The sequence below is a fragment of the Aulonocara sp. 'chitande type north' Nkhata Bay genome, linkage group LG16 (assembly GCF_057382095.1).
Source record: "Aulonocara sp. 'chitande type north' Nkhata Bay isolate Kocher_YH1m ecotype deep benthic linkage group LG16, A_spYH_male_GT1.1, whole genome shotgun sequence".
Taxonomy (NCBI): domain Eukaryota; kingdom Metazoa; phylum Chordata; class Actinopteri; order Cichliformes; family Cichlidae; genus Aulonocara; species Aulonocara sp. 'chitande type north' Nkhata Bay.
In genome coordinates, this window is record NC_141359.1 from 30,869,899 (window position 1) to 30,885,180 (window position 15,282).

Sequence of the window (15,282 nt, forward strand, 5' to 3'; positions counted from 1 at the left end):
ATGCATAAACTGTGTAGTTGCAACACAACACTGCTAAGAAACGGACCAATAAAATATTCGAGGTTTACTCACCAAAACAGACGCACAAAATTATGGGACAGCTTGTTCCACAAAGCAAGCGTAATATTTGTTATGTTACCAACAAACACAATGAAGAGGCGTGGCCTGTGAGGCTACAACTACCTGAAGCTCCACCCCTAAGGCCAGTATCCAGGTGGATGAGTTATAAATGTTTCACCCCCCTGGAGCTATTATGAAGACAGAAATGATGGTTTTGCAGCTTTTTAACAAGGCTGTAAACATGTTTTTTAATAATGTAAAATGGAGCATTTTAGCAAGGTGGAGACTGACTGACCTCTGGGACTAGCAGCTAAACGACTTTTGACAATTTAGCCTTTCACCTCAGGTTACCACTTGCTTAAAAATTGCACATTTTGTGTAATACTGCAGTGCAGACCGAGTAAAGCTTTAAAAAATGCTTCCTCGCCGCAAGAGTTGATGTGTCTAGTAAAACTCCCACCTGAATCAGATCGATCAATTATAATTCAAAACAGAAATAGTGTGTCAAACATATCCTTACACTAGGGACAATGCTTCAGTGTTTGGCTGCACTTTTCTCTGTATGTGTTTGAGAGTTTTCAGCATATTAGAGAAATTCAACATTATTCACATCTTTTCAGCCAACCCTGGGCTAAAAATAAGGCGTAGATAGCAGAAATTGCTAAACAGGGCACACCATTTTGCTTTTGATGTGGCCACAGTGAAAGTCAAAGCCGTAGCCAACTAGCTGATGTCTGTGGTCTCGGCCAATCATTGTGAAAACGGCATACAGCAGGACTGTGATCAGAACAAAAGCACAGACGGTCACTAAAGGACTTCAGTCAGTCAGTCATCAATTACCCAGAAGACTATGTGGGAAGTACAAAAGCCACCTAATTACATTTAATCTCAACTCTAGATGTAAAACAGGAGGTTAACATAATATCACTTAACCATCTTCATGGTTCAGTGATGCCAAATGACTACACTAATGAAAGCCAGTGTGCCTCACTAACACCCTCTGACTGGTCATTTTTTGCGAGACAAGGCACTCTTGAAAATCCAATTTTCTGTGTGCTTGGTTTCTTTTTTATGTCTGTTCACTTGTCGTGTCCTGCGTCAAAGAGATTATTATTTTATTTTATTTTTTGTGCAGTTTTTCTCCCTCTCTCTAAATCTATCATTTACAGCAGGTACAATACTTGGATAGGGCAAATCCTTTCTGCATGAGCTCCCCTTCTGTGGCAAGGACTTGAAAGGGGATGGAAACTGTTGAGCAGAAGGAATGAGTTCTGCGGTTTTGAATATGTCATTGGCTTTATAATCTCAGGAGGTAGGGCCACGCTGTATAGGGGGGGAAAAAAATCTCAGACATTAAGAATTTAAGTCTTTGGGGGTTTAAGCAGGAAAACACTCTACAAACTGAACCTTAAAGAAGGAAAATAAACAAAGCTTTAAAACCCACAGTGGGAACATATACATAAGCATAAAGCTAACACGCCTGCACACGTTTCACGTGTCTCATTGGTTGCTATCTAACTGTCATAGATCACGAGGCGTTACTGCACTTGTAGCTTGTAATGGGTCTGTACAAGTAATGGGAGAATGGCTCGAATGTGACTGACAAATTGCCAATTTTCTTCCCAAACGCAGAGGGCCTCTAATACTCCCCCCGTATAGTTTGTGCTCTCATAAGACACATTGCAGGACTCATTCTAGGCAGAAAACGTCTAGTAAAAAGCACCAGAAAAAGGAAGACGTATCAAGAAAATGACACATGAAAAATCATGTTGTTTAAAAAAAAGAAAAGCAGGTGGAAATAAATTGACATTAAAAAGCATATCAAAGTTGAGCCCTGTCTTATTCAGACAATTACCCCAACAATGTTTACAGTCTCTGTCAGCGTGTCGAGGCAAACTCTTCAATAACCTAAGGCAGTTACAACTGAACTGTATAAAAAGTACATGCACAAACTCTTAAATTAAACTACTGTAAACATGTTTCTAAATAAGTACCTTGCCTAGAAGCTGACATTGACAGCAGCCAGTGTACTGATTAAAATGAATCTAAATTAAGCTTTCAGGCAACAACAGGTAGGTTTTGGGGGGGCATTTTTTAAAGATGTCAGCTTTGTAATGGGGGGGGGGATCAATGTTATCAACAGCAATAACACAAATTCACAATATGTTGTACTGTATGTTGTACTGTAGGAGAATGGGCTGCACCAGGCTTGCCCCTTATTTACAATCCTGTCTGTGATCTTCTTTTCCAACATCTCAAAGCATTGTCAGGGTGAGGAAGGTGTTGGTTTGAGGGGCCTCAGAATAGCATCTATGCTTTTTACTTGAGGTGGCTAAGCTACGCCATAGAAGTAGGAGCTCAGACATCCTGAATGATATCAAACTAGATCCCTTGTTCCATCACCTCAAAAGGAGCCAGCTCTGGTGGTTCAGGGATCTGGCTAGAATACCTCCCTTTGTAGGCTTTCCCAGACATGGAAAACTAGGAGAAGACGAGGAGGTAGACCCAGAACTCACAGCAGACTTTATGTAGCTCACCTGGTCTGAGAACATTTTGGGATCCTGCAGGAGAAACTTGGAAGCGATGTATGACCCGACTTCAGATAAGAGGAATATAATGGACGTATGGACTGATTAGTAAAATGTGTATATTTATAATTGTAAGCAAGTTACTGCTAGCTAGAAAAAACCTGCACATTTTGAGAGACACCAATCCGGTTGTGTGGATTGGTTTGGCACAAAGATTAGAAAAGGGAAACTATCTGTAAAACAGAGCATTTAGTGCTACCTAATACTTGAAAACAGAAAAACATGTAAGTCCTAAAATTGTCAAACTATGCATTTGAGAGACTGGGATCTGATTTAATTAAACACTGAAGCTCTTAGTCAGTGTGAAGCTGTAAAAAAATCCAAATTCTCTGATAAAAATTAACCTCATCATTAGTATAAACCCTCTTTCTTTTGATCCTCTTCCCATTTTGTCTGTTTTCCTCTGATAACCTGAAATTTGTTGACCTTTTGTGACAAAAAATCTCCTTCTTGCAATTCAGATTCCACCCCCCCAAAAAAACAAAAAAAACCCCCCAAGATTAAAGATAGAGGGGTCCCTAGACACCTTCTTCCAATACTGTGCACCAGCTGTGGGGTAGTTGAAGCCTCTGGGGTTAATCTGCTATTTAGCAGCAAACAAGAAGACATTAAGTGGATTTCCACTCAGCACAGTCCTCTGCAAGAAATGTTCCACAGGACTCTGATTATGCTCAAGGGCTTACATTACACTTGAACAAAAGGCCGCCTTGTGCCAAGACTCCACCGATTTTCATTCAGAGAATTATGCCATCACTGGCATTGGGGCAAGAGCTCCTTCCCTTTGCACTCTGTGTGCTGAAGTGCTCGGCTTTAGAATAAGCTTTCCTGTTAATGAAGAACGTCTTGTTTTATAGTTTTGTGTGACATATGTGTCCAACATATCATCACAATGTTCAAAGCCTGAATTCCTTCATTGTGCTTTGCAGCATCCCCCCTCTACATGAAGGATACAACCTTTTGGACATCAAATATATTCGAACATTATATTATTTGAACCTTGCATTTAGAGCTTTCTGTAGGCCCCTAACAAAACAATGCATGAGCCTTAAGCCTGTTGTCCAGTTGTCTGTAAATTATACTAACATGCACACACACATAACATAATGTGGTCTTATATATAAAGGTTGGACCATTACACGCTGTGTAACATGTTGTGTTCACTGTAGCTTAATCGTTCCCTCATCATTACCGTGTCACATTATTGACAGAAAATAAAAGATTAATGTTCTCTATGGCCATACCTTCAGCATAAACCTCTCCTCTAATCCAAAGTCCATTGCTTACAGGCAATTGTACATGTGAGCAGAATACTAATGTCACTCCAAGGACTTGATGGCTTTGAAGTGTCCTAAGAAGCTGAAAAGAATAAAAAAAATCATATATTTATAGGAAAATGCTTATGAGGCAATAATCAACATCTAATGAAATGCAACTCCCGCACATACTCTGATTATTGGTTACATTTTCTGTGTTTTACTCTGGCCCTGCCCTTTTTCTTACGCTATGTTAAATACAGTACCCACAAGAGGTGACAAGCAGCACCCAGAAAATATGAAATGTCAATGAAATTCAGTGTCTTGTGGAGATGAAGCTACAGGCAAAATAAGTGTTAGTGACGTAATGCAACAGAGAGCAGGATAAATTGATCTTCACTTTGAGGTGAGAAAATCAGAAGAAGCAAAGGATATTGTTGGCTAAAATATGAGAGTTACTGTACAGTACATACACACAAGCGTAGCCTGTAACGTCATCTACGGGGCAAACAGGAGCAAATGAATGGCCTTATATGTGGACAGAGTTTTACTGGGTTCAGTGACTGCAAATGCTTTAGCTCTAAAATATGCCATTATTAAAAAAAATACAATTATAGCTGAATAAATTGCTTAAAGACCATCCTCATGCATTTAAAGCAGGTCCAAACTAATATTCACAAATGAAAAATAAACAATAACATTTAAAAAACAATATAAATAATGATATAAATAATAAAAAACAAAGTAACTTTAGACACAAAGACAAATCACATACCAAAAACAGCATTACAGAGACAAAACTGTAAATACACAGAACAATTAAATAGTGAATAAAAAGCAATAGCAACAATGTTGCTTTTACTAATAACAAAAGCAATTTGTTATTGAATAAAAAAACAAAACAAAACCTTTTTAAAAAATGTACAATGATAACTAGGAGGTGATATCTGAAGGCAATTCATTCCAGTCAGAGGAAGCCACACAAAAAAGAAGCACAAAAGTTTTATTAACCAACTTCATCTCATATAAAAGGGGACATTAAGGAGAATCTGAGGATCACAGTTACTTAGTGCATAATAAAGCATAAGGAACAAACATTGTTCAGGCTATTGCACTGGAAAATGAATTGGCACCAGTTAATAAATTATTGTAATAGTGGTTGCTCGCATTTTGGTGAGTAATTTGGAATACTGCTAGACCTGATGCATGTTGTATGGCTGTGACAGGATTGTTAGATTAACTAATTAAAGTACCATTATCCCAACCGCTTGAAATTATGACAAGATATAATAAGATATCCTGTCAGAATATCTAATGTAGGTGATACGTGAGATGGCTGACTGTCAAACTTAACTCCAACAAGAAGAGCTTGCTACCTTCAACGACCTGAGAGCTCGGGGCTATAAAGGCAGAAGGCTGCTTTTTTTTTATTGCATTGTTCTCACTGGTTCTCACTGGATCCAATAATGGCTATACCGTGTTACAGCAAGAAGAAAAAAGGTGAAAAACAGATTCTGTAGAGCGTTATGGATTTGTAAAATCTAAATCTATATTTAAACGGTGTAAAATAAGTGATCAGATGTTTACTCAGTTCCTAAATGTGCACCCCTTAAGGCAGCTCTGCAGTACAACCAAAATGAGCTATGTGTGTTTAGCTTGTTGCTCGCTCTAAGAGAAAGGTAACGCCCATCTATCTCTATCGCCTCTTGGTGGTTTATTTTCAGGAGTGCCATCTTTAAGGATAAAAACATTTTGTAATCAACACCGCTACCATTTCATCAGCTCAGTTATTTCCTTTTTTTTATAGTCCCTGTTTGTCATCTATTTCTGTCACTATAACTGTAAGTTTCTTCCTTCCCGAGTTGTTTCTATACCATATATGTTAAATTAAGCAGTATACTTTTGTAGCCATTTTTCAAATTGCACTTGGCAGATCATATTTGTACTCAGCCTTCAACCTGAGTATAAATACGTGCTCTGTTTTCAAGCTGTTATTCCTCGTGTTCTCCTATTTTTCCTGATGTATTTTATGGCTTTGTGTTTGTAGTATTTTTTTTTTTTTACTTTAGCCTTTTTTTTGGCACTTAACCTTTTTGTCTGCCCCTTGCGGGGATTGTTCAGCCACACTGACTGATTGCTTGTGTATGACCATTGCTTGGTGATTAAACATTTGGATTTTACTCTGCCTCCGGTGTGCTCCATTTGGTTCCTCTCATCCCGTGAACCGTCGCAACAATGGGAAAGTTTAGGAGTGCACAAAGCCCCAGTCGATGATTTTGAAAAATTCTATTTAAAAATGACAGGCTAACAGTTGGTGGCACCCTCCTGTCCTCTGTCCTCCTCCCTCTGCTGCTGATGCGAGACTCTCTGTTGGAGAACAGCATGCTGCTAGTAGAGAGGAGGAAAGGTTGCTTTGCATCAGTCTCAGTGAGAATTCATATATATTGCTAATTAGAAAGCAAAAATTTGCATTTGTTTTCTGTTTGTTCACATCAAACTACTAAATTTTGTAAAACAAGCACCACAGGGGGTGTGTAAAACATACCGCTTCAGTGGCGAAGAAGTGATTGTGTTCAGCAGGTACTTGATAAGTAGTGTCACCATTAGTGGAGGCTTTTGTTGCCGATTTCGTTGTTAATTTACACCGCCATCGGAGTGCAAAGTAAAACAAAGTAATTTAATTCATTTGCTTTGCGAGCACCACCTCATTTTTATGGGATATACAGTATGTAGGACAAAGCATAGGAAATTCAAAGGCAGCAATCCATGCATCTGAACCAGGGTTTAAGTAGCTTTATTAGTTCAAAGCATGAGCTGTATTAGCAACTGAAAATTATTTTCGTTATTGATTCATCTTTTCTTTTTCCAGATGATCGTTTGGTTCATAAGACATCGACAAGACTGAGTGAAAATGTCCATCACAGTTTTCCTGAGGCGACTTCATAAATCGTTGTGTTTTAATTAATCGACTAATCAATATAGCTCCATTTTTCCATGTGAACAGACTACCCCACCTTCTTACCTGCTGAGGCTATACATTGTGCTTGTTACTGGTTAATTTTTTCACACACAAAAAAGAATATCCAAATAATTTCTAGAATAACTGTATGACAGAAGTCAAAAAGCACTTTGGTTAAAGTTTGGTAAAGAAAAAGGTCAAGGTTCATGCTGGTAGTCCCAGGCTTTTCTAACCCTCTGTCAGCCAAGTGGAAGCTAAATTGGCTAGTCTTTTAGCCTCAATTCATATGTAAATTAGGTCGTTACCTGAGAAGTGGGGGTGTGTGAATGATTGTTGATTTCTAACTGCCAACTGCCTCTTTGTTTGTGTGTGGGGGTGGGGAGCTGCTAAAAGCTGTGAACTTCCTTTTGTGTTGAGGTGGATGCAATTGTCATCTTGCGGGGGTTTACTAGGGTTCCATCACTACATGACTGCTGGTCAGCAAACCTGGGAAACCCACAGTATAACCCTAACCCTGCAGTATATTGCAAGTAAACCTGACAAGTTTGGGATCAAGTTTTGGGTGGCTTGTGACCTAAAATCCAAGTACATTTGCAATGTCTTCCCATATCTTGGCAAGGACCCCAATCGTCCCAGTGGGGAGAGACTGTCTGAAAATGTAGTGATGAGGCTGATGGAACCATTCCTAGACAAGGGCAGAAATGTTACCACGGACAATTTCTTCACATCGCTTTCACTTGCACAAAAACATCTTAGACGGAAAACCACCATCCTCGGCACAGTCAACAAGATTCGCAGGGAAATTCCTCAATCCGCTAGACAGACAGATCGCAGTGAATTCACCACTCAGGTATGTTGCAGGTCTTTTGTGGTTCTATGTTTATGTGTTTCATTGTGTGTAAAAGGGCTATGGAAATAACAATTTATCTTATTTCTTAGGTGTTTTCAACCTCTGCTGCCACGCTGACGCGTATGCGGCCAAGACAGTCTATATTCTTAGCATGCACCGGGACGAAGGAAAGACGGGTGGACTTCCTGGTGGAGCTTGCAAGAGAGTTGGCTCACTCTCATGTAGCTGGGAAGAAGGCAAGAAAAGAACAGGTGCTTCGGACACAACCCTCCACACCTTGCCCTGGAAAAAGAGCCATGTGTGAGGTCAAACACAAATGCAAGAACAATCATGCCACTGTGCGATGTGTTCACTGCTACAGATACACATGTGGTAAATGCAGACTACAGATACCATGGCAGTGCCAGGATTGTGAGTGATTGCTGAAAATGTTGAAATGTACTCACTCACTTTTTAGTATTATTTGTAAATATGTGTACAAATGGTTGGTTTTTTGTACTGTTTTTATCAATAAATCTCAGCAACAAGGAAATACACCCATGTGTGTTGATTTCTCCCTAAGATGGCAAACTGAAACACAGGTTTCCTTGTGGCTCAGGAAACTAACCACTCCAAGTTGGTGACTTTTGGAGATTTATTTTCCTGGATGATTGAGAATGCATCAAGACGAACACAAAAGGAAGTTCACAGCTTTTAGCAGCCCCCCCCAGACAAACAAAGAGGCAGTTAGAAATCAGCAATCATTCACACACCCCCACTCCCCTCCAGAATTCTCAGGTAACAACCTAATTTACATATGAATTGATGACTAGCCAATTTAGCTTCCAGTTGGCTGAAGCTAAAGCCTAGCTAAAAGCGGGAAGGCGGGTTTTAAAAGGTAGAAAGGCCAAATGGCTGCTCTCTGGGACTCTAAGTGTCAAACCAATATTTTACTAAAAGTGTAATCGTCGTGGATGTCGAAACAAAATATAGAAAGTGTAGATGATACTTTTCTCGACGCCACAGCGATAAAAAGTAAAATTAGTAATATTTTAATGATTAGGTATTACATTTATACATTTAAATCGATATATTTGGGTCAAAGATGTAAAATCACTGCAATCAGATGCAAGTGTAAACCACTGTTCAAGGTAAAATCCAAGCAGCATCGGCCCTTCGATAAATACAGCTGAAAATCAATTTGGTGTGGTTTTTTTGTTTCAGACTGAGTGAAACAAAAAAATAAAACAAATATGATTTTAAAAACAAGGTATCTGATTTTTTTCTTTGTTGGAGTTGGAACATTTATATAGCACGCTTTTAACTGCTCACTTGAACCTTGGACAGTTATCCAGGCTTTCAGCATGTTTTCCTGTGCAATCAGTAGCCACTTTACAAAATATCTGAAAACAAAAAAGCACTTGTTCATAGCCTTGTAATTCTTTCTTTTCTACATTAAAGCTTGAAGTGGGTAGAAGAACAGAGGAATGACACATAAATCCCTCTGCATTCTCATTAGCACACAAAAGGCATCTAATAAAAGGCTGACCTTCACACCATGTTTTTGAGGGAACTTGCAGTTTTAAAGTCAAAGTCTTTATGCCAGATAAGCAGTAGTGCATTTTAATCCTCTCTCTGCTGAGTGGGGAATCTGGTTAAATAACTACCTTTTCACCTCTTCTCTTTGTAGTGGGGATTTCTGTTATGGCTGCGCTTCCCTCCGCAGATCCCCAAGACCTCAGATCTACCCATTGTATAGGCACATTGTGTCAAGCTTAAGCTCCCAGTCCAAATAGCCTTCACAGGCTAGGGCAGCATATTCCTGTTTGTGGCATTACCCAATCCGCATTTCCAGTGAGTTCAGGTTATAAAACTTTTTTTTTTTTCAATATTTCTGTTTCCGTGCTATGTTTACAAAAGCTGCTATTGGTCAGCTATGGTTGAATCTCAAAACCAATTAACTTTTTTCTGCTCTCCTCACTGAGCTGATGCTCCTTCCAACATTATCTGCTTGGCGCTTCCAATCCAATGTTTCCAAGGCAACAAGGCATCAGCAAGATGCTGGTAGTTTGCCATTTCAGGCATTTTCAACTCCACCACTTCAGCCAGGCTAATTACTTATTAAAGATTTAAAAAGTGCGTACTGACATGGTCAATACATGCAGTGAGAAGTGGGTGGATTCCTGTAATGAACCTCATTATTCTTACTGTGCGCTCCACACCCTGATACGAAGCATGTGAATATGCGCCCTATAAATATGCATGCTCTGAACGTTTGACTGTACTACCTGGTAGGCACTACGTCCAATCAAAGCTGTCTTCACTCCATATCTGTAAGATCACAGGAGGTGTCAGTGTATGACAGTTTCTGTGCTGCCGACTTTGGTGATGCTGTGGTGATCTCCCCCAGGCAATGGATTTTCAGCCAGCTCCTTCAGAGCTGATATATGACTCTTGGAGATGATGCAAACTGGTTTTGCTAAGTGTCACACAAGCAAACTGTATTCGGCACCTCACCTTGCTGAAAAGTCCTCTTATACTCAAAACTTGAACTTCCTTTTGAAAGTCTTTGTGAAATGTGATTTGAGAGAACTAAATACACAAAGTGCAAAGCAGTATCCACAAAATAAACTGCATACGGCCAAATTATCACTACGGACGGCATATTAAAATTGAACATGAGGTGGGTATTAACTTTGTCCCGGTTGGTATTACACTACATGCTGTATGACGAGGGTGCATGGCCTCATTCTCTGGTGGCTGGCAGAGTAATCTCCTTCTCTGCAAAGACTTTGATACGAGGCAACCCTCGGAAGGATTTGCACACAGATTATTTTCCTGGTCTGACCATCCATGTGCTTAAGTTACTTGATAGCTGAAAACTGAAATTTCAGTCATACTGTTCAATAATGTTGCACATAGTTTACTTGGTCAGGAAATGTAAGACAACCGTCAAATAGTGGATATAGTATTGTGAGAAAATCTACATTTTGAGTAAATTTTTTTTGTTATTCACTTTTATTATAAATTAGCAAATAATGCATTTAATTCAGTGCACTAGAAGCATGAATGTATGTAAGACATGAAGTGACCACAAACATGGTTTTGGTTGTGATACACAGTGCTGTGGGTTGGAGGAAATAATCAGGGTACCTATATTGTTAATGACAGCACTAACCGAGCCAGGGGAGAGGTCATACTGTTCTAACAGCTATACCGTAATGGATATAGGGGTGACTGATGCAACACATAACCTGAATGCCTGACCCACAAAAAAGGACTACATCAGAATGGTATGGTTTTAAAGGCATATGGGTTCCATTTCCACAACACTGTTTATTTGGATTCTAGACTTTGATTCAGGTCTACACTGTGTACTGTACATTTCTGATGACGTACTTTGAGGAAATGTTTTTGAGTATTTATGCTGCTGGAGAGTTTGGTGGTGATCCAGATTAATATCCAACATATTAGAATTAGATGGCTCTGCAAGCGTGTTTATAAACTGCTTCATTCGATTATTTTATGTAGGTTTGTAATTAATGTGAAGATTAGCAAACATGACCAATCCAGTCTTTGGACTTTAAACTAGGGATAGGCATTTCAGGCAAAAATATGCATGCATGTAAATAGTGTGAACAGAAGCACGGATGGTTGCCTGCACCTGGGTGTTGACCCTGTGGTAGACAGGTGACCTGTCTAGTGATAGCTGGGATAGACTCCAGCCCCACCGTGACCTTGAAAGTGGATGGATGGTGATAACAATAATAAAAATAATTAATATTTAATGGTAAATCAGAGACATGAATGAGGACTTTTACTCTACTTCTTGAAGTCCTCTGCAAAAAATGTTGGCCAAAGCTACACTGAATTTATTGTTTATTTTTAAAGAACTATGTCGAAGCCATAAGCAAACCTGTGACAAAGTGATGGTTAACCAAACAAAATCAGTAGTAAATCCACTTACACTCCACTGAGTGGAATAAAGATTTTTCTCAAAAACAATCTATTCTCGCCAAGCTCCATCTTATACACAAACAGCAACCCCCCCCCCCAACCCCCCCACACACAACAACAACACAAAAATAAAGCACCTGTTTTTTTTTTTCACGCCACAAATGTGTACATCACCCTTTGAAATCTCTCGGGATAAATAGGAACCCTTTCTGTGGCGCTCACAGCCCATCATTTAGAATAAGTGTGATGAGAACTTGTGAGAAATTCCAATTAACATTTAAAAGCGGCGTGTACCTCATTGGTAATGGCTGCGGCGCCTTGGTTCTGTATGCCCGTGCACAGTGCAAATATTTAACAAGGTCTTCCCTGAAACTGATGAATGTAAAGAGGAGGTAGAATTTAATGTTTAACACATGCCACGCCGCATGTATTTTGCTCATTGGTGATGTTTAAAAATATCGATCTTCACTAAGAAGAAAAATGAAAACATTTTGAGCAGATTTGAAGAGATCCTGTAATGGTAGCAAAGATTTACGCGACAGTATAGCAGATTTCTTCCTGGAGCTTTCAGAAAAGCAACACAATTCCTAATGGTCATAATGGATGACTGTATGGAGCCCCCTACAGATCACAGTGAGATAAGCGCTAAGATTTGTGTTAGCTCACAACACTTTTGCACTTTGATCAACAGAGAAAGGCTGAGCTGTACTATAGTACCATGTAACATTATAAACTACAGCCAGTGTACGCTCAGCTGTGGTTGCATGCTTGGGCGCACGTCTGTACCACTGCATTCAAAAAGAAGAGGAGCTGTTACAGATACTCACTGACCACTGCATATGCAGACTGGAAACATGGGATGACACAGCTGTCAGTGATTGTGGCCACTGCCATGCGGTGCTTGTAACGATTATGGCTGTGACATGTTTTTTAAAAGGGACAGAGGTGGGTGTGGTGGCTGAGCGTTGTATTCAGGAAAACATCTGTCACAGAAGCACCGCAAGTTCAAATAGTGTGGACATTTCCTTAGCAACATGGCTGAAGCACAGCAGCAGGAGAAATTCGAACACTAAACTCTTCCAGCCACAGTTTCATCTGTCACAGCTGCAACAGCAGCTGTAACTATGCTCACAGCCGGAGATTATCCTTTTTAAATGAGTAATAGCACTAAATGCATCACATAAAGTGTCACATCGTCTTTCCATGTCACGGTGTTTGCTGTCCTTCCCTTAAAAGGCAGTAACTGTACTGGACCAAAAAAACCGAGGATTGCAGACGTGGTCACCGTCTTGAAACAAACCAGGACAATATACTGTAATACCACACAGCCAATATGAAAAGTAATGTACTTCCAATTTTATAATTAATCAGGGCATGTAGTGTAAAAACCACTTACACGGGTATTCTGAGTTGATGTGGGGCTTTGCATCAGTCAGGTTAGCAAACAGCACCAGTGGCACTGCAATAACCCCCAAAGATGGGATATGTAGTATTATTAATAGTGTTTATTAATAATGGCACTGTCATGATTACCTGAAGTAATTCCAAATGTATTTTGCTTGTGGAATATAAATTTCTGTTTGACTTTCATCTCCTTCTCATGGAAATAAGGGCAGTGCTGTAATCTATAAAGCGATGCATTTTGCTAAATGGGAAGATGACAAATTATAAAAAGGAGAAGATATATGAACTGACATAATCTTGCTGATCCAGTGAATGGTGCTCTGGAGCTCCCTCTCTGATTGACACTTCAATGCTAAGGCCTTACTTTTGGGCAGTACTGATGAATATGAAAAGAGCGCAGTCAAAGCAGGAAGCACAACTTTATGATTTTGGACCACTTGCATCCATCTTGTTTGACAGAGGCATTTCCAGTAGAGTTCATTCCTACATCAGCTGTAGTTCTTTGATGTCAACAGTGAGAATTAGTTCAGTAAAACGTAAAGTTTTTGGAGGAGAGTGAGTATCCTGGGCCTGCTGTCCTTCATTGCCCATTGTGAAGGACATTTCCCTCTCCCTGACTGCCCAATCAATCAGCCTCCTGCGAAGAGGGAGCTTCCTTGTCCCTGTCACAACAAGTGATTGCCTTGGCTGCACTACTAACAGAACACCAAGCTCTCAACAGCTCATAATCGTCCTTACCTGACAAAAACTCAGGTCTCAGCGGATGAAGGTATGGGGCTGAATGAAAACAAAGTTATTACCAGATATTTGACTATGTTGGTTGAATTCTTATGTGTCAGAAGGCTGATTATTTTTCAGGTTTTAGAAATGCAAAAGATGCAGCACAGAATCCAGATCAAATCAGGGAAACTTGAAACTTGGTAGAGAAATATCGCAGCGAGCAATGTGTACAGATGATATTTTTTACTTTAATTTACCTTTTATGTTTTTTTTTCAGATTTCATATCACTGCAAGACTTGTAGATAGTGGGTATTTTGCCTTTAGTAGTTCTAGTCTTTTGCATAAAGTTCTTACTCATAAAGCTCACTCAAGAAGCCACAACATGCCAGACACTGCCTGGTGCCCATAACAGCAGACACATCCAGATCAAATGAGTAACACGAAGCAGTCAACCTGTAGTTGCACGTCTGGCAGGAAAAGACATTCGAATGCCACTGGAGTACGATGTTAGCCAAGTGGAAGGCTCAGACAGCAACAAACAGGTGCGCTGACTCCACACGTGTGTTGGTTTTGTGAGTTTTCATAGAGACTTGTGGGAGCTGCACAACAAAACAGGTCGACCTTGGCTTCAAATGGTCCTCTTCGGCAAGAAACGTCATCCAATGAACTGCTCGGTGTTAGATCCAAGAATAAAAATGTAGACTGTGGAGTGGCTGCAAAACAGTTGACTTGCTCTTTCCCCTCGCAGAGGTTACAAGAGGAGTTGGCCCATTCACTCTAAAGCTTTTGTAGACTTGGAAAGGGATTATCATCGTGTCCCAAGAGGTGTCTTGTGGCCATCTGCAGGATTATGGTATATAGATGTTGGTACAAGCCATCCAGGCCTTATATTATTAGATAAGAATAAGAATTGCTAGGCCTGGAGAAGCATTTATGGCAGCATCAGTAATATTTTCTGTTTCAAGGTCACTATTGGGACTATGAATACAACATCTGACACAATTAATTTGCAGTGTTTTCCCCAGATGATTTTCAACAACAGTGCTTGAAGCTGGGAAGTTTAAAATGTTTCTCTTTAGTCCTCATTTATTTTGTGAATAAAAATAGAGAAAAGTGAAGCCTTAAATGGCAATTTGGGGGTATCAGTTATGCACACACCCAGAATTAATCAGATTAAAATAAAAAAGGTATAACAAGTCTGAATCACTGAGCAGGCATGGCATATTTTCTATACACTCTTGGCTTTTATATTCAAAAAAACATTAGAAAAAGAAAGGAATAGAAGGTGCAAAAGGATATTAAAATAAAATCAGACCTTGTTTTTCTCAGGATTATAATGAACATATGTAATAAATTCACTGAACCGCTAACCTGCAAGATTACATTTTTTGTAAATTTCCACTGAGTACCTCAAAGTTTAAATGACCCCTGGCTATAATGTGATGGTGAATAGCCTTTTGGGAAATGAGACACAGGGTGCTCGGCTGCCATGAAGGTAGCCTAACGCGAGA